Here is a 19,269-nt window from a genome sequence, read left to right as displayed (position 1 = left end):
GACGACGGTGAAAATCCTGTACTCAGGTCAAACTGAGCGAAAAGTCGCTACATTTACACTGACAACTAATTGTTGTGTAGCGTGATGTATGTAATACACGGTGTAGGTGTGACAGTTGTAGTGTAACTGTACCTACGTGTAAAATGACATAGTAAATAATAACATGGCGACGACGAAGGCAAAGGAGAAGAGGCGGCAGCGTGCGGCAGACGATCAGCTGGACCGCACAGCAAAACTGCTACACCCATTGCTGAACCTGCAAAACCAATTGAGGTGGAGCATCAACAGTGTCAATGAGACAAAATTTTATTATGTTACAATTACTCTCTCTGCCCAGCAGTCAGTGCTACGACGTACATTCGAGGTCGCCATTAATTATGCACACGATTATGGTCGGCAAATTGAGAATCCCTGTGCAAACTCGGGTCTTCCATAGCCTCGAACTGCACACGGGTCCTCAACCCGTGCCTTAACCTACAGTTCTTATATTAATATCGGGGAGCTGAGAATCCTTGTGCAAACTTGGGTCTTCCATAGCCTCAAGTCACCTCTGCGGAATTCTCACCTTCCCCTTAACCTACAATACTTATATTAGTATCGGGGAGCTGAGAATCCTTGTGCAAACTCGGGTCTTCCATAGCCTCAAGTCGCCTCTGCGGAGTTCTCACTTCCCCCTTAACCTACAATACTTATATTAGTATTGGGAAGCTGAGACTCCTTGTGCAAACTTGGGTCTTCCATAGCCTCAAGTCGCCTCTGCGGAGTTCTCTCTCGAACTTCCCCCTTAACGTACAGTACTTATATTAGTATCGGGAAGCTGAGAATCCTTGTGCAAACTTGGGTCTTTCATAGCCTCAAGTCGCCTCTGCGGAGTTCTCTCTCGAACATCCCCCTTAACCTACAGTACTTATATTAGTATCGGGGAGCTGAGAATCCTTGTGCAAACTTGGGTCTTCCATAGCCTCAAGTCGCCTTTGCGGAGTTCTCACTTCCCCCTTAACCTACGGTACATAATATGTATGTACAGGCCCTGGACATAATGTGTCCTGTGGGGCCAATGGGCGAGACGTCAGGTCTGCACCCACTTCACCACTACCCTGTCTCTCAACTGACTCAGAGATTACAGGTGTGGTTATGAACGGCACAGGAAGGACATGTCCCTGATCAGTGGTGATACTTTGGCACACACTGCAGGAACGGACAAAACTATCTATGTCTCGTCCCATCCCTGGCCAGAAAAAGTCAGCTCGGATACGGCCCTGGGTCTTCCTTTTGCCCAGGTGACCTCCTGAGACTGGACAATGACCCCATTGTAACACTGCTGGGCGGTACTTGGCGGGAACGACAAACTGCAGTCGAACCTCACCCTGGGGTGTCTGTGACTCACGGTACAGCCGTCCTCGCTTACGAAGGAACCTGGCTTGACCTCCCCGTGAATACTTGATCACATTACCCTCCAGCTTCTTGCGCACTGAGGCAAGTGTCGAGTCAGTCTGTTGCTCTTGGACAACATCTTGACTACGAATCAGATCTTGCGGCGTTGCGACGGTCAACGGAGTGACGCGATTTGGAGCCTTGGCCATGGCTCGTGTTATCGCAGCAGCCGAAGTCTGAGTAGCAACATCTACGGCACAACTATTTTTGATCCCAGCGATGTTGCCTAATATGAGGTCAAGTAGGGGTTCTGGCATGACAACTGCAAATGTCGTACCAGTATAAAATGGAGATGCCACCTGGATACGTGCCTCAGGGAACAATCTCACTGATCCATCAATAAGTCTAACTTGGATCTGTCGACCTGTATACTCATCAGGCCGAACTAAACTGCTTAACAGAGCAGCCTGAGGAACCATTGTCCCTCAGGACATTTACAGAAACACCTCCTACAGACCCTGGCTGAACAAGAAAGGCAGTGTTGTTGGTGGAAGGGTCTGAGGAGGTAGCAGCCAGTCATTCACGAGACTGCAGAACAACTGATGCAGCAAACGTGGCGCCCTGGGAACTAGGTGTCTGAGGAGAGTTCATGGTCGGAGGGGGACTTGTGAACTGTTGGGAAGTACCTGTACTGGTAGAGATGACACCACCGGGTACTTGTGGAATGAAGGCTGCATTTGCCTCCTGCCTCCGATACACTAATTGACCTGACTGAGGGTTACGTGGCTTGTCCTTGTATTGCTGCTGCTGCTGCTTGGGGAACTGCTACTGGTTGGGGTGCTTGTTGTACCGCTTCCAAGCAGGCTGCTGTGTATTTTGCCCCTGGTCCTTCTGTGGTTTTGGACCTTGGCCATTACTCTGAGAACGGCCTTGGTGCTGGGATTCAGTCTGAGACGGCTTCCCAGACTTGGCAGTATCTTTTCTGCTCCAGGTGTTTTGCTTACGAGCTTGATACCCGTATGCAGTAAAGAATGAGTCAGCCTTTTCAGCCATTTGGCTGGCATCTTTCACCTGGCAGATCTTAAGCTGTGCTATGAGCTCAGCAGGCCACGACCTCTCTAGCTGTGTACGCAGCATAAGGTCAATTATCCCCTCACGCGTGGAAGGAGTTTCATCTTTCTCCATCCACTCATTTAAGTAAGCTGTGAGACGATCAAGGAACTGAACAGCTGTCTCCTTGTCTTGGAGACGAGCTCGCATGAACTGAACTTTGGCGTCGTCAACTGTGAGACCATACGCCTTAATGAGTGCAGCTTTCATCATCTCATATGTGAGATTGTCTCCACGAATTCTGTGGAGAATATCGAGGGCAGGGCCCTCAAATAGGCTAAGAAACTGAAGCCGCTTAGCTGCCTCATCCAGTTGATACATGTCTGCCATGTCCTCAAAACGAGCTATGTACGGCTCAATTCGCTCGCTTTCCTTGTATGAAGGAAGCTTGATGCTTGGGGTCGCCAGGACATGTGCAGGGAGAACGCTCGTGGAGCTTGGACCAACTGCACCAGACGTGTCTGAAGCCAAGGAATCTCGCTTGAGCTTCATCATTTCATATTCATGTTTTTCACGTGCTTCTCGCTCGGCACGTTCATGCTCTCGTTCTCTGTCTCGTTGTTCACGCTCGTATTCGCGCTGTTCACGCTCGTATTCGCGCTCTTTCTCACGCTGCTCTTGTTCATATGCACGCTCTCTTTCACGTTGTTCGCGCTGTTCTCGCTCGTATTCGCGCTGAATCTTACGCTCTTCACGGGCATCATTCTCACGCTGCTGTTCCTGATTATGCCGTGAGAGTATATACTCTTTAATTTCGGTTGGGTCCGAAAGACCCATTTCTTTGGCTTCCTGTAAAAATACAGTAGTAGCCATGGCGCTAATTTATTAAGCAAACCGAAAATGAGTACTGACTGCTTCGGAAACGAATACTAATAAACACAAGTAAAGAGTACAGACACAAGTTAGTGGTGACCAGTCTTATCTAGTTAACTGGCAAAGAATAAATCAAAAATGTAAATGACTGGGAAGACTCAATAATAAACACAATAGGTACGGTGACTTCCCAGGAGCGAATAAAATCGTCTGGCGTTATCAAGAATAAACTAGAGTTAAGTACTCTATTGATTAATAAAGCAAAAATTCACTTGCTAAATCAACGGTAACCACCAGTAAACTTGTGCCTATAAACTTTAATGATAAATACCTAAATATGAATGAGTGAGCACTATCTCGTGAATAGCTTTAGAGCTAGGAGTTAATATCCTGGAATGAGGTCGCCAATTGTCACGGGGTTTTTAAAATATCACGGTAATTTTGAAATAAATGGTTAAGTATTTTTTTTTTTTTTTTTGATAATAATATTCAATAATATTGAAGAGCAGAGACAATGATTGTCTTGCTACATCAAGCAACGATTACTTTACGCTGACTTAGCACGATTCTCAGAGAACGAGAATTTATAAACTTTCTCAACAGTACACAGCAGAGACTAATTACTCACAAATTCTGAATTAGTACTGTTAGCCTCTGGAGAAAGTTACTTCACCCCTGACAATAAATAACTAATACTAATAATAATAATCAGGTCCTTGCTGATGCATTAACTCCTATCTGGCACAACGGATTCTAAGTTAATACAACAAGACTGGTCTAAGTACCAGTTATGAATAGTAAAACATGTATGCAAGCTAGGAGCTATGTGGGAAATAAGGTTAATTATGGAGAAATGAAACAAGATTTTACTTTACATGAAGCTCAAGAAAAGGAACTCTTAAATTTATTGATTACAAAAATAAATTTAACGTTACATTTCAAATCAAATCAATGAGACGCACTCACTCCCTCACACAAAAGTTAAATACTTACGCCTAGGAAAAAAACACCTTAACTAAACTCTTAAGACTACAAAATACACAAAGGAAATACCGGTCGATGAATGCTATGTATCACCCGGGGGGTGGGTGGGAGTACTGGGATTAACTGTACTAGTGGAGCTTGGGGTGCTAGCTGACCTCTCCAACTTCTTGAGCACAGAACCTTTCTCCGTCACAGCAAACACTAGACTGAATTCAAAATACATTGTATGGGCAGGACGCACAAGCCACCGGAAAAAGGCGTGGCTAACGGTTAAGGCAAGCAGAGGCGAACGATGAAGAAATAATTGTATCGCTCAGTAGAGCACTTAGTGACGTGCATTAAATCGGTCACTTTTGAAAGTGACGAATGTTTTGAAAAGTATACTCCGAAATGGAGGGAGAAACGGTTAGCTGAGCGATACACAGTGAGTTTTCCACTAATAGTTCGTGGCTTCTCACAAAAGGGAAATGTCGCGAATTGATTCGTGACAGGGGGATAACAACAGACTTCTTGCCAAACACTTCCAGACTACCTTTCGTATCTCCATTAGTCCTGACGTATCCCATGCCCTTATTATTTCTTACTGATTTCAATAACACTGATTTATTGTAGAGATATTTTATGTTACCAGCCCTGGAAAAGCCTAGGTAGAAATAAATAAAAATGGTGGGATAATGTGAGCGCTAGACACTGGACACCTACTCGGGACCCAGTTAGTCTGTTTTTAGGCTGTTTGTATTAGTGATGTATCGGATATCCGCCTCCGCGAAGCCTCCGCAGTAAATATAATGTCGCATTACTATCCGTGTCCGCGTCTTCAAACAACATAAGCTCCTCATCATTATCCGCCACCGCGTTTTCAGATAATAAAAGCTCCGCATAATAATCCGCCTCCGCGTCAAAGAACAGCAGAGGTTGCTGATCTCCACCAACCCAATATTTCTCCTTTCTCTTTTTGTCATAATTCTTTTTCTCTCTCCTTTTCATCCACAACTCTCCTGTCTGTTCCTCTCACCAACCAGTCCGTCTTCCTCTTTCTGTTTTCTTTTCTATTAGCTATCTTCCTCCCTCCGTCTCTCATTGTTCCTCCTCTCTCTCTCTCTCTCTCCAAATCAGCATATATCAAACTATAATTTACCGGTGACTCTCAGTGTACAGTCGGCAGCAGTTTCACGGTGTACAGACAGGCATCAAATTTCGGACAAGGTGGCAGTGATCTATTTATCTATGGTGCATGACGAGTTGGGTCCCCGTCCCGCATCCTGGTAATACACTTAAGTGTACGCTTAAGTGTGGCTGAAACTCGTCACTTTATGCTGCATAAATGTACTGTAATATGTGTGAAAATAAAAAAATCCGCGTCCATGTCCGCAACCGCAGACATGGAGGTAAAAATTATCCGCAGTTGTGTCCGCGACCACAAAAATTAATATCTTAACCTCCGCAGTTTTATCCGTAACCGCATTTTATAAGAAGAAGATATCCGGCTCCGCCTCTGCCTCCGCGGAGCTCTAAAATTTGGTATTCCATACATCACTATAGTCCTCCTCGCGCACGTTTGCGGATGTGGTGTGGCCCGCACCTGTGTACAGTGTTGCCACGTTTTCTATACCGTTATCTCTCTCTCTCTCTCTCTCTCTCTCTCTCTCTCTCTCTCTCTCCTGGCGGGAAATGTGAGCCATCCTGAGTACTTTTGATTCTTTTATAAGTTATTTATAATTGTGCTTTCATTTGTTAATTTGGTTTTGTTATATTTAGTGATGCCGACAATGCATTCAATGCATGCCTCTCTCTCTCTCTCTCTCTCTCTCTCTCTCTTTTATTGCAAGAGATATTTTTGATATTTTCTTTTACATAATATTGTATATATTGTAAATTTGAAGACAATTTCTTTAGCCTGGCTGTGTAGAGGCGAGGAATGGGCTGATTGAGCTGCCATGCTGTCTGTGCAGAGGACATAAAGGAAGTGACACGAGGTCACCTCCAGGAGGCTGTCTGTCAAGGCCACCGACTGGGTGTGGAAGTGTTGCCGCTCGCGAGTGAATATATATATTTTTTTTTTACTTGGGTATTGGCATATGCCTACTATTTTGTCCTACATATTAGCTTATGATTATAAATGTGATTATTCCTCGCCCTTAAAATTATGGTAAAAGCCAGTAAATGTGAGCATTTTTCCCTAGCAACACCTGTACAAGCTATGGTTGGGTATACGGTGGGGTACGTACTTTATTTTAGGCCAGATGGGTGTGTAAGTATTGCCACTCACAAGAATTACATGAATTATTTCTTTTACTTTGGATATTGGCATATTTCTTCTTTTTTCAGGCTCATTATCTTATATCCATAACTGTGATATTATTACCCACCCTGAAACTACGCTAAAAACTATTAACCCGTCACGTCCCGAGGTTTTCCGCACCTCCGACATCCCCCAGTCCCGAGGTATTTTCGAATTTTTTTTTTTTGGCTAAAACCTTCGCTTTTGGTGAGAAACATCGAAAATTCATAGAGAAATAGCTCACCTGAGGTTTAAAGTGCCCAATCCAGGTAGGAGTTCCTCCTTACCTGACTGGGTTTTCTAACATGCTGGCACCAAAGAAAACGAGTTCTATGGGAGGGTAACTATTTTATCCACTCATAAACGGTATTTATTTATTTACTTGGTACGAATGTACAGTATATGTAGTATGACAGTATATTGGTTTTCAAGCAGTAATAAAGGCATTATAAGCACTGTTTCACTCACTAACTAATCACCATACCTGACCTATTTTTGCCACACTACCTGATCATTATTTCTGGTTGTTTCTTCTTCTAATGCTATGTAAACATTGTCCTCCACATTGTCATCGATTGGGGAATCACTCTGGCCCTGAATAACTTTACTAGCCAGGTCACTGGTAACAGGTCCTTTGCCAAGACAATGGCGTGAGGGGGGGAGGGGGGAGGTTATGCAGTGTAAGGCATTGTCCCTGCTTGGTATCTTGTACAGGAATAGAGGAAGGTGTCCCGTGTATACATACGAAAAATCACATGCGAAAATTGAAAATTGTGCAAATTAGCGACCTTGCAATTGCACGACGTACTGGTACGTCGCCGGGACTGGCAAATGCAAATCGTTGCAAAGTACCCATACGTCGTCGGGACGGGGCGGGTTAAAAGTGACTACAATATCTTTTAGCAACACTGTACAATATGTATGCCATGTTTCTGTGTTACTGTATAAATATTTTATGCATAATAAGATTACTGTTGATTTATCCATCAAAGTACACAAGTGTAAGATTTATTCATCTGAATTTATCGAATTTGTGATGCCTTGTACATAAATAGCTTCCGTTTCACATCGCAAGTTGGGGAAACGTGGCACCATTGTACACAGGTGCGGGCCACACCTCAGCCGCAAACGGGCGGGAGTCCGACTATAGTTTGTAAACTTTGTGCCCATAACACTGCAGATCTAATACTTATTATTAATTAAGCTGACTGGCTGATATAAAAAAGGGTTTATCAACTGCAAGCCTTATTGGAGAGAGAGAGAGAGAGAGAGAGAGACTATTTGTTGTATAAATTCACATGCGGAGAGAGAGAGGTGAACCCACTTATGCTAAAGCTCTTCATCTTTGGGGAAGGTATGGAATAGTATATTCTTATCTCTTTTGTGTACAGAGTTACAACCAAACACTGGACAGTCAGCAGGCACTACCAGTCTCTTTGGAGGACGGAGAGGTACCCTGAGTTGTGACCTGTGTGGTGACCTCTCGACAACTGACAATGTAAGGCAATATCTGGCAACCCGTCAAGATACCTGTCCACTTGATGACGTCATGCGCGACCAGGACGCAAATTGGCCTGGGTACGGAAGGACTTTGTCTGGTTGGGCTATGGTCTGCTGTGTCGTATCGTAACAACGTGTAATATTACGTCATGCATAGCAGTACACCATTCTTACGGAAATGTGCATATTTTGGTTATATACTCACTGTATAGCCGCGCCCTGTCGGAGGTCATATGACAGCTGCAGACACACATTTTTCCCACAGCTGTGTTCTTATCTCATGTTGCATTCCTCTTATTATGTCGTATCATGAGGCAGGAGTACAGCATTGTGAATGTCCTTGTATATAACTACCTGATGACATGGGCTACTTTTAGAACAGTCGGAAATTTGCATGTTCGTAGATAGGGTTCTACCATCAGGTGTTGCCACATCCAGTGCTGCCTAATTTTAACCAACAACATGCTTGCTTAAACAGCACTCGACCTTAATCGTAACCTAGGATCAGCTTATTGTATGCTTTTTTGTCCTGTTGTATCAGCCTGTATAATGCATGAACCACTCCTCAGTTTACAGACTTGAAGAGAGGTTGGACAGTGAGAAGGGGTATAAGAAGAGGAAGGGAATGTGGCAGGAAGAGAGGAGGGGGGGGAGGGGGCTTGACCACCCTGTTCGGTGACAAGGTGTGTGGAACCGGACTTTGCAGAGCAGGAGCGAGTGAGGAGGTAGGCAGGTGGGAGTAGGGTCATCACTGACGTATGTGATGTTTGTTGTTGTTATTATGGGAAATGTTCCCTCTGGATGAGCAGTGTGAGTGTAGACATACGAGAAAATAATATACTACATCTGGAACTAAAGAGGGCATGAATGTGTAATACTTGTATGAAAACTAATATATGAATGTTATAAAGAGAAATGATAAACGATGAAGTACATTTGTGGATGTTGTGTTTTGTTACGTTTTATTTATTTACTTGGGTTTGTGCATGATGAGTTGGATGACAGTATTTTAATGGTATTAATTGGGGGTGCGGGGCTAATTGCAACCATCCAAACTAATGACAGTAACTAACCGCAGTAAGCGACATCATTTGTGGACTGGACACCCGTAACACTTATTTCAGTGATTATATTACCATATGTGCATTCATTATGAAAATACTACCTCATTACCTCTGCATGACCCATCAGTATATGACCGCAGAACATTTTCGCACAGCTAGCCACTAGCTGTCCAACACTCAAAGTAGCTATAATCCTATGCAACTGGACATCTGCCTATACCATGGTTTGCGAATATGATATCCTTTCCTTGATTTATTTTCCTCACAATGAAACAGACTGGATGATGTACAACACAGCGTGACCGTTTTATTACATCTATAATCATGATTCATTTTTGGCCACCCTGGTTCAGCCACAAAAATGCTACAGCACTTGTCTCACACTCTAGTACTAGACTCAGATGAACCACGTTTCGAGACACCGAACATCTCACCTTCTAACACATTTATTCTCAATTACAGTTGTTCAGCACATTTTATGGTGAACTGTAAGCCTCGAACCAATATCCATGCCTCGAACGATCATCCAATACACGTTACGGAGTTACAGATCACCTCAGAATATCTGTATATTCTCAACCTGCATATTTCTTAACGAAACACAGCAAAGTTTCGAAACATGTGCCCCTGCCATTCTCCAAACACTCCTCCCTTCCCTCTCCCTACTATTTCCCTTACCTCCTGCCCCTCCTCCCCTCCGTTCCATTTCGCCTTACAGTCAGCTCCTATCAGAGAACAAATGGGAGCCTATGGCATAACTATTTTTTTCCTCTCTGCCTTCCACTATACCTATGCGGCAAACACTTTTGCAGATAGAATATGACGATATAACATTGTTTTTGTGGGTATTAGATACTATAGCGCAGGGGAAGCTCTGCCGGTGTCGTATGCACGGAGTGACTTTATGCAGGAAGTTACCACTGAGCGGAACGGTAACTTCCAGCGTGTCACTCCGTGCATACGACACCCGGTAACTCGTGATTATGCTTACTGAGTGGGTCACGTGGATCCCTCCCAGGTTGCTGGAGGTATTGCACCAGTCAATATCATTCTGCCACTGACCACCATCGAGTGAGAACAGTGCCCCGCTTCTCTAAAATACCCCCTTCCACCACTGCCCAACCAGATGGGAAGCAAGCCGAATCACCTAAGGGCACTAGCGAATGACAACGCTGACAGCACCGCCAAAGGAAAGGAGGTGGAAGCGAGGAGAAAACTGCCACAATTGACGCACATGTCCCTGCCTTTCCATACCCTGCCTTGCTTTTCCCTGCCTGACCATGCCTTTCCCTGCCATGCCTTGTCTTCGCCTACCTAACCCTTTCTCTTCTAACCCTACCCTGCATCTCCCTGCTCTGCCTCTCCCTACCCTACAGCACGCTGTATCTCCCTACTCTACCCTGATTTTCTTTATCCCGCTCTGCCTGTCCCTGCCATGTTTTTACTTCTCCTGCCCAGCCCTGCATCTCTTTACCCAACCCTGCATCTCCTTACCCTGCCCTGCATCTCCCTACTCTAATCTGACTTTCCCTACCCTACCCTGCCTTTCCCTGCCATGCATTGCCTTTCCCTGTGTTCATCTCCATACCCAACCTCTTCATCTTCTTATTGTACCCTGCCTTTTTCTACCCTATGTCACGATTTTTATGTAAATATGCAATATTAAAGAATATTATTCAATAATCTTGAGAGCAGGACAATGAATTGTCTTGTGAAAATCAAGCAATGATTACCTTATGCTAGCTTACTTCGCCGATTCTCTAAGGACGAGAATTTATAAGCTTTCTCAACAGTACACAGCAGAGACTAATTATTCACACGTGCTGTTTAGTAGTACTGTTGGCCTCTGGAGAAAGTGACTCCACCCCTGACAATCAATAACTAATGCTATTAATGATAAACAAATTCTTGCTGATGCAATTAACTCCTAGATGGCACAACAGATTTGAGTTAATACAAAAGGACTGCCCTAAGTACCAGTTATGAATAGCAAAGCATTTATGCAAACTAGGAGCTGCAACTAGAATAAGCTTATGGAGAAATAAAACACGAGTTTACATTACATTAAGCTCAAGAAAAAGAACTGTTAAATTTATTGATTACAAAGAAATAAATTTTCGTTGCACAAAGACAATCACATATGAAATAGTGAAAAATGTCCTGAAAAACACTCCCGATCGGGTGAATACGTGGCGGTTAAACTGAGCGATAAATACTGGGATTCCACTAGAATTCGCGGTTTCCCACCAAAGTTAATGTCACAAGTTTATTCAAATAATCACGCCAACTCGTGACATTACACCCCATCAAAAATGAAACTTTTTTTTTTTTCAGGAAAAAAATTTCAATATACATACATATAAATCCTAACTCAGTCACACAAGATTCACACTGTGGTGTGAGTGTGCTATCCTGCTACAGGAGAAAGTCACAGTCACCAGTGAGCGAAAAAAAACTCGTATTTACGTTAATAGAAGCAAGCTTGAGGGAAAAACTCTGTGACGACGGTGAAGAATCCTGTACTCAGGTCAAACTGAGCAAAAAGTTCACTACATTTACATTAACAAATAATTGTTATGTAGCGTGATGTACGTAATACACTGTGTAGGTGTGACAGTTGTGGTGTAACTGTACCTAAGTGTAAAATTACATACAGTAATGTAAATCAATAATAACTGATGACGACGAGGCAAAATTGAAGAGGTGGCAGCATGCGTCAGGGACGATCAGCTGTTCTGCATGGCAATGCTGCACCCGCCAGCTGCACCTGCGAAAGGAATCAAGATGGAGCATCAAAAATGTCATTTCTCTCTCTCTGCCTAGCAATCAGTACTTATGTCATTATTAAACAGGAAAACGTAGTCTTAGGATTCACAAATCTCTCAGGACCCTTATAGTTTATTGGTTAACGCTTATTAACTAGGAAGCTTGCCAGTTCTTGAATTGCTCAAATCTCTTAGAATGGGCAGTTTACTAGTTAACCTAACATTATTAACCAGGAAACGTGCCAGTTCTTGAATTGCTCAAATCTCTTAGAACGGGCAGTTTACTGGTTAACCTAACTCTACACTTACGATTAATGACAGGAAGCTGAGAATCCCTACGCAATCTCGGGCAGGTCACGTTTTAACACTCATCGTAGGTGTGAACACTTATGTGGATAATGTGCATTCTCCGGGAATCCTCTGTGAGGCCCACAGCTCGAGACGTTCCACAAGGTAATTCATACACAGGCTCGGACTGTCTCTGTGGGGTTCTCAAACTTTCCCCTTAACGTATGGTATACATGTATGTACAGGCCCTGGACATAATGTGTCCTGTGGGGCCAACGGGCGAGAGGTCAGGTCTACACTTTTAACTGGGAACCAGGCTGGTCCTTGGATTACTCAAATCTCTGAACGCCTATCTTACGGAACCTGGTGTACAACAGTTGCCCGTGTTAGTCATCACTTAGTAGGCGAGACATCAGGTCTGCACTTACTTCACCACTGCCCTCTCTTTAAACTGCTTCAGAGATTATGGGTGTGGGTTCAAACGGCACAGGAAGGACATGTCCCTGATTAGTAGTACGTGGACACACATTGCAGGAACGCACAAAACTATCTATTTCTCGTCCCATCCCTGGGCAGAAAGTCAGCTCAGATACGGCCCTGGATCTTCCTTTTGCCCATGTGACCTCCTGAGGCTGAACAATGACCCCATTCTAACACTGCTAGGGGGTACTTGGCGGGAACGACAAACTGCAGTCGAACTTCACCCTGGGGTGTTCGTGATTCACGGTACAGCCGTTCTTGTTTATGAAGGAACTTGGCTTGACCTCCCTGTGAATACTTTATCACTCTACCCTTTTGTTTCTTCCATACGGCAGCAAGTCTCGGGTCAGAATGTTGTTCTTGAACAACAACTTGGCTACACATCAGATCTTGCGGCGATTCAATGGTCACCGGGGTGACATTGTTTGGAGCCTCAGCCATGGCTCGTGTTACTGCAGCCGAAGTTTGAGTAGTGTCATTTATGGTGCAACTATGCTTGGCACCTGGAATATTGCCTATGATCAGGTCAAATAAAGGTTCTGGCATGACAACTGCTACTGTCGTACCAGTGTAAAATGGAGATGCCACCTGGATACGTGTCTCAGGGAACAATCTCACTGATCCATCAATAAGGTTAGCTTGGATCTGTTGACCTGTATACTCCTCAGGCCGAACTAGACTCTGCCTGACAGAGCAACCTGAGGAACCATTGTCTCTCAGGACCTTCACAGGAATGTCTCCCACAAACCCTGGCTGAACAAGGAAGGCACTGTCACCTGTGGGAGGGCCTGTGGAGGAAGCAGCTAGCCACTGATTAGGCTGCTGAATACATGATGCGGCAAACATGGTGCCCTGTGAACTAGATACTTGAGGGGTCATACTCACTGCCTGGGGAGATGGAGCATTGGCCATCTGTGGAGGGGGGTTCACTGTCGTCATGGGACTAGTGAACTGTGGGGAAGTTCCCATACTGCTAGGGACGACACCACCGTGCTGCTGCTGAGGAATGAAGGCTGCGTTCGCCTCCTGCCTCCTATACACTGGGGCTGGTGCTGAAAAGGACAGTCCCGACGGTTGGTTGCATGGCTGATAGTGTTGCTGGTTAGGGTATCTGTTGTATCCCTTCCACTCAGGTTTCTGGGTGTTTTGCCCCTGGTCCTTCTTCCGCAGTTTTGGACCTTGGCCATTATTCTGAAAACGGCCTTGTTGCTGGGGTTCAGTCAGGGACGGTTTCCCAGATTTATCAGGTTTCATGTTCCAGGTATGCTGCTTGCGAGTTTGATACCCGTATGCAGTAAAGAATGCGTCAGCCTTCTTCACCATTTGGCTGGGATCCTTTACCTGGCAGATCTTAAGCTGAGCCATAAGTTCAGTAGGCCACGACTTTTCTAGCTGCGTGCGCAGCATAAGGTCAATTATCCCCTCACGCGTGGAAGGAGTTTCATCTTTCTCAATCCACTCATCTAAGTAAGCAGTAAGCCGGTCAAGAAACTGAACGACAGTCTCTTTATCCTGTAAACGCGGCCTCATGAACTGACTCTTGGCATCGTCAACTGTGAGACCATACGCTTTGACGAGTGCAGCCTTCATCATCTCATACGTGAGATTGTCTCCACGAATTCTGTGGAGAATATCGAGTGCAGGGCCCTCAAACAGGCTAAGAAACTGAAGCCGCTTAGCTGCATCATCCAGCTGGTACAGTTGAGCCATAATCTTCAAAACGAGCTATGTATGGCTCGATTCGCTCGCCTTCCTTGTATGGGGGAAGCTTGATGTGTATGGTCGCCATAATATGTGCAGGGATAGCGCTCGTGGAGCTTGGGCCAGCTGCACCAGATGTGTCTGAAGCCAAGGAATCTCGCTTGAACTTCAGCATTTCAATTTCATGTTTTTCGCGTGCTTCTCGCTCGGCACGTTCGTGTTCTCGTTGTTCTCGCTCGTATTCACGTTCTCTCTCTCGTTGTTCTAACTCGAGTTCACGTTCTTTCTCACGTTGTTCTCGCTCGTATTCGCGTCATTCTCACTCTTGTTCTAACTCGAGTTCGCGTTGCTTTCGCTCGTGTTCACGTTCTCTCTCACTTTCCTCGCATTGTTTTCGCTCGTGTTCACGTTCTCTTTCGCATTCTTCACGAGCATCTTTCTCACATTGTTGCTCGTAATTAAACTGTGAGAGGACATAACTTTGGATTTTTTCTGGGTCAGTAAGGCCCATATCTTTAGCTTCCTGTACATAGACGTTGGCAGCCATGATGCTAACTCAATCTAAGTAAATTAGAGACTCAGTATTGACTGCAGTTTTCAGAGAAAGATGCCAATAATCGAGAATAAAGAATATAGGCACAGGTTAATGGTGACCAGTTTTATCTCGTTAAACTGGAAAAGAAAGAAAATTAAACAAACAACTGACTGTGAAAACTATTACGTAAATCAATAGAACTGAATCAATAATCACCAGTAAGATAGTGCCTGTAGACGTTAATGATAAATACCTAAGTATGAGTGCGTGAGTATTATCTCGTGAATAGCTTTAAAGCTAGGAGTTAATATCCTGGAATGAGGTCGCCAAATGTCACGGGGTTTTTATGTAAATATGCAGTATTAAAGAATATTATTCAATAATCTTGAGAGCAGGACAATGAATTGTCTTGTGAAAATCAAGCAATAATTACTTTATGCCAGCTTACTTTGCCGATTCTCTAAGGACGAGAATTTATAAACTTTCTCAACAGTACACAGCAGACTAATTATTCACACGTGCTGTTTAGTAGTACTGTTGGCCTCTGGAGAAAGTGACTCCACCCCTGACAATCAATAACTAATACTATTAATGATAAACAAATTCTTGCTGATGCAATTAACTCCTAGATGGCACAACGGATTTGAGTTAATACAAAAGGACTGGCCTAAGTACCAGTTATGAATAGCAAAGCGTTTATGCAAACTAGGAGCTGCAACTAGAATAAGCTTATGGAGAAATAAAACACGAGTTTACATTACATTAAGCTCAAGAAAAAGAACTGTTAAATTTATTGATTACAAAGAAATAAATTTTCGTTACATTTCAAAATGAATTCAAAATAAGGAGATCGCACTCACTCGCTTACTCAAAAGCTAACTCTTAAACCTAGGAAAACGAAAAGAAATACTGGCCAGAAAAATGAACAAAGCGGATGACTGGGCGTCATCCCGGCGGCGGAAACTAGGCGTCGTTACTGAGGAAGGACGCTGCCACACACACTACCTGCTTCCATGGCGCGCAAATCTTGACTGATTCAAATTGTGGGAGAGAGGCGAGTGTCGTGGCCGCACTTGCTAACGGCCAACGAGTGTGAACAATACACACCCGCAATATCACTCAGGCGGAGGTTAATGTCGCGCACAAAGATGATCACTTATGAAATAGTGAAAAATGTCCTGAAAAACACTCCCGATCGGGTGAATACGTGGCGGTTAAACTGAGCGATAAATACTGGGATTCCACTAGAATTCGCGGTTTCCCACCAAAGTTAATGTCACGAGTTTATTCAAATATTTAATTGCACCGACTCGTGACACCCTACCCTGCATCCCCCTACTCTATCCTCTCTTTCCCTTCCTATCCCTACCATGGTTTGACTTTTCCTATCCAACCCTTCATATCCGTACCCTACTATGTATATCCCAATTCTACCCTGCAACTCCCTACTCTACCCTAACTTTCCCTACCCTTTCTTGCCTTTCCTTCCTTTACCTTGCCTTTCTCTCCCCTACTGTACCTTTTCCTCCTCTACCCTGCCTTTCCCTGCCGTGCTTTTGCGTTTCCCTACTTGCATCTCCTTACCCAACCCTCCATATCCCTATGCTGCCCAGTCTTTCCCTCCTGTACGCTGCATCTCCCTACTCTACCCTGCCTTTCCCAACCCTACCCTGCCTTCCCCTGACATGCTTTGTCATTCCTCAGCCTACCATGCCCTTCCCTGCCATGCCTTGAATATCCCCACCCAACTCTGTCTTTCCCAACACAGACAATACGAGAACGCTTTGGAAGATTATGTAAAACGTGTAAAGACCCAGCTGGAGACAATGACATGTGATACAGCAGTGCGCTACACGCTAGTGAAAGTGAAAGGACGCTCGCTACGAACCTAGTCTGGCATGCTATTGTTAAACGACCAAAGGTACGTACTATCGTGAACAAAAGTCCGCCGACGTCCCCTACCAGGACTGCGCTTCAGACCCCAACACACAGATGTCTCTACGTCAGGCTGGGGAAGAGAATGAGCAGGGGGGGGGGGAGGATGGTAGTGAAAAGGGACGGCTCCACGTGAAAATGATATAATAGACGGGGAAAATATTAATAAACAGCTAAAAGAACTTTACACATAGAGACGACAAAATCCAGTGTTATACGTGAGAAATATGGCAAAAACAATAATAAGCGTTAATTATTAGGAGGGAGAGAGAGAGAGAGAGAGAGAGAGAGAGAGAGAGAGAGGAGAGACTTAGTAGGTAGTCTGACGATTGGTGCTAAAATTATGGTTGGAGGAAAGGTAGGAAGAGAAGACACAGTAACCGTGAGAAAAGGAAAAAAAAAAATCACATAGACTATCTATCTATTGCCAGACGCCTTAATCCCTTATACGAGGTGGCCACAAGTAAACTGCCTCCACGGCACCCTGTCCCCCGCCATTTCACTGCCCTGCTCCCAATTCACATCCCCTTCTCTCATATACTTTTCCACTCCATCCCTCCATCTCATCCTTGGCCTTCCCCTCCCGCTCTCCCCCTCCATCTCACTCACATACACTCTCCTAATCAATCTCTCACTCTCCATCCTCTCCACATGGCTGAACCACCTCAATGTGTTTCTCCTAACGCTTCCTATCACATCCACATCCACACCACAACGCTCTTTCGCATCCTCATTTGTCGGTCTGTCACTCCATGTGACTCCACAGGCTCCTCTTAAATAATTAATTTCCACTGCTCTCACTCTTGACTTGCGTCCCTTCAGTAACGTCCAAGCTTCACTTCCATTAGTTGGTATCACAACACTGTCATGTAATAAGTTTTTCACTTCCATGCTCACTTCCCTGTTTCTTATCACTGGCTTCAAGGAACCAGCAACCTTTCTTCCTTGTTGTACCCTTTCAAGCATGTCACCCTCCAAACTTCCATCCTTACTCATCACACTACCCAAGTACTTTAACGTACTCACATTTTCAATTTCCTCATCATCCAGCCTCACTGTACATTCACTGACTTCAACTTTCTCAAAGACCATAACTTTACTCTTCCCTACATTCACCTATTGATTCCATTTCTTACACACTCTCCCAAACTCATCCACCGGGCCTTGCAGCTCCCCTTCGTCCTCACTTAACAACACAGTATCATCTCCAAGCAACAATACAAGGAGTTTCCAAACACTGCCCTCTCTCACGAGGGCCACTCCAACATCCACTGCCCTACCTTGTATCTCTTTTGTAACCCCACCCATATACAGGATCTTATTAACTCATGTAATAGATCTTCATTTAAAAGGAAAATTAAAGATTATTTATTTACAATGTTTGTAATTTTGGAGTAATGTTATTTATGTATGTATATACAGTATGTGTGTATGTGTGGGCATGTGTATGTATATGTGTATATCTATATATGAGTATATCTGTGCATGCATATATAATGTGTAATATCTAACATGTGTGTATGTATATATAATATAGGATTTTAGATTTGTGTATTTGCCTGTACTAAATCTAAGAAACAATATAACCACTATCATGTCTGCCAAGGAGCTCCGGCTCGGCAGACCGTGCCGCTTCTTACTTCATATTGTATTGATATTTGTATTATGTTCTATTATTGGCAATAAAAATATTTTTACTAAAAAAAAAAAGAAAAAAAAATATTGAACAACCATGGAGACATGACACATCCCTGTTTCAATCCAACCTTCAAACAGAAAAATTCATTCAGTTCACTATCCACAAGCACTGCAGCCTTAGCACCCTCATATTGTACATACTCTTCACAGCATTCAACAACTTCCCATCTACTTCATATATTCTTAATACTTTCCGCAATCTTTGTCTATCCACCCTGTCATATGCTTTCTCTAAATCCATGAAGGCCGCATACAACTTCTTTCCCTTCTCTAGAAACTTTTCCACTAAAGATCTAAGAATGAATATCTGATCTACACAACCTCTTCCTTTCCTAAAGCCTCCCTGTTCGACTAATTCCTCTGTTATTTCCCTAATTCTGTCAATAAGTATCCTAAAGTAGACTTTTCCTATTACACTAAGAAGATAAATGCCCATATGATTACCACACACTTCTTTTTCCCCTTTTCCATTGTACGAGGGAATAATTATACCTGACTTCCAATCCTCCGGGACTCTTCCTTCCTCCCAGGCCAATCTGCACATCTTCCACAACCATTCTACTACTATCTCTCCCCCATGCTTCAGCATTTCACCACACACTCCACCAATTCCTGGGGCTTTCCCCATTTTGACTTTCTTCATTGCTTTCACAACTTCCATCCCACTGATTTCTTCCTCTCTTCTTACCTCCCTCCTTCTCCCAGCCACTACCCAGCCACTTATACTCGCATTACTTTCAT

Source organism: Coenobita brevimanus, chromosome 18 (genome assembly GCF_032717465.1).
Source record: "Coenobita brevimanus isolate Jiangsu-jjx chromosome 18, ASM3271746v2, whole genome shotgun sequence".
NCBI lineage: Eukaryota > Metazoa > Arthropoda > Malacostraca > Decapoda > Coenobitidae > Coenobita > Coenobita brevimanus.
Note: the sequence above shows the minus strand (reverse complement) of the source record.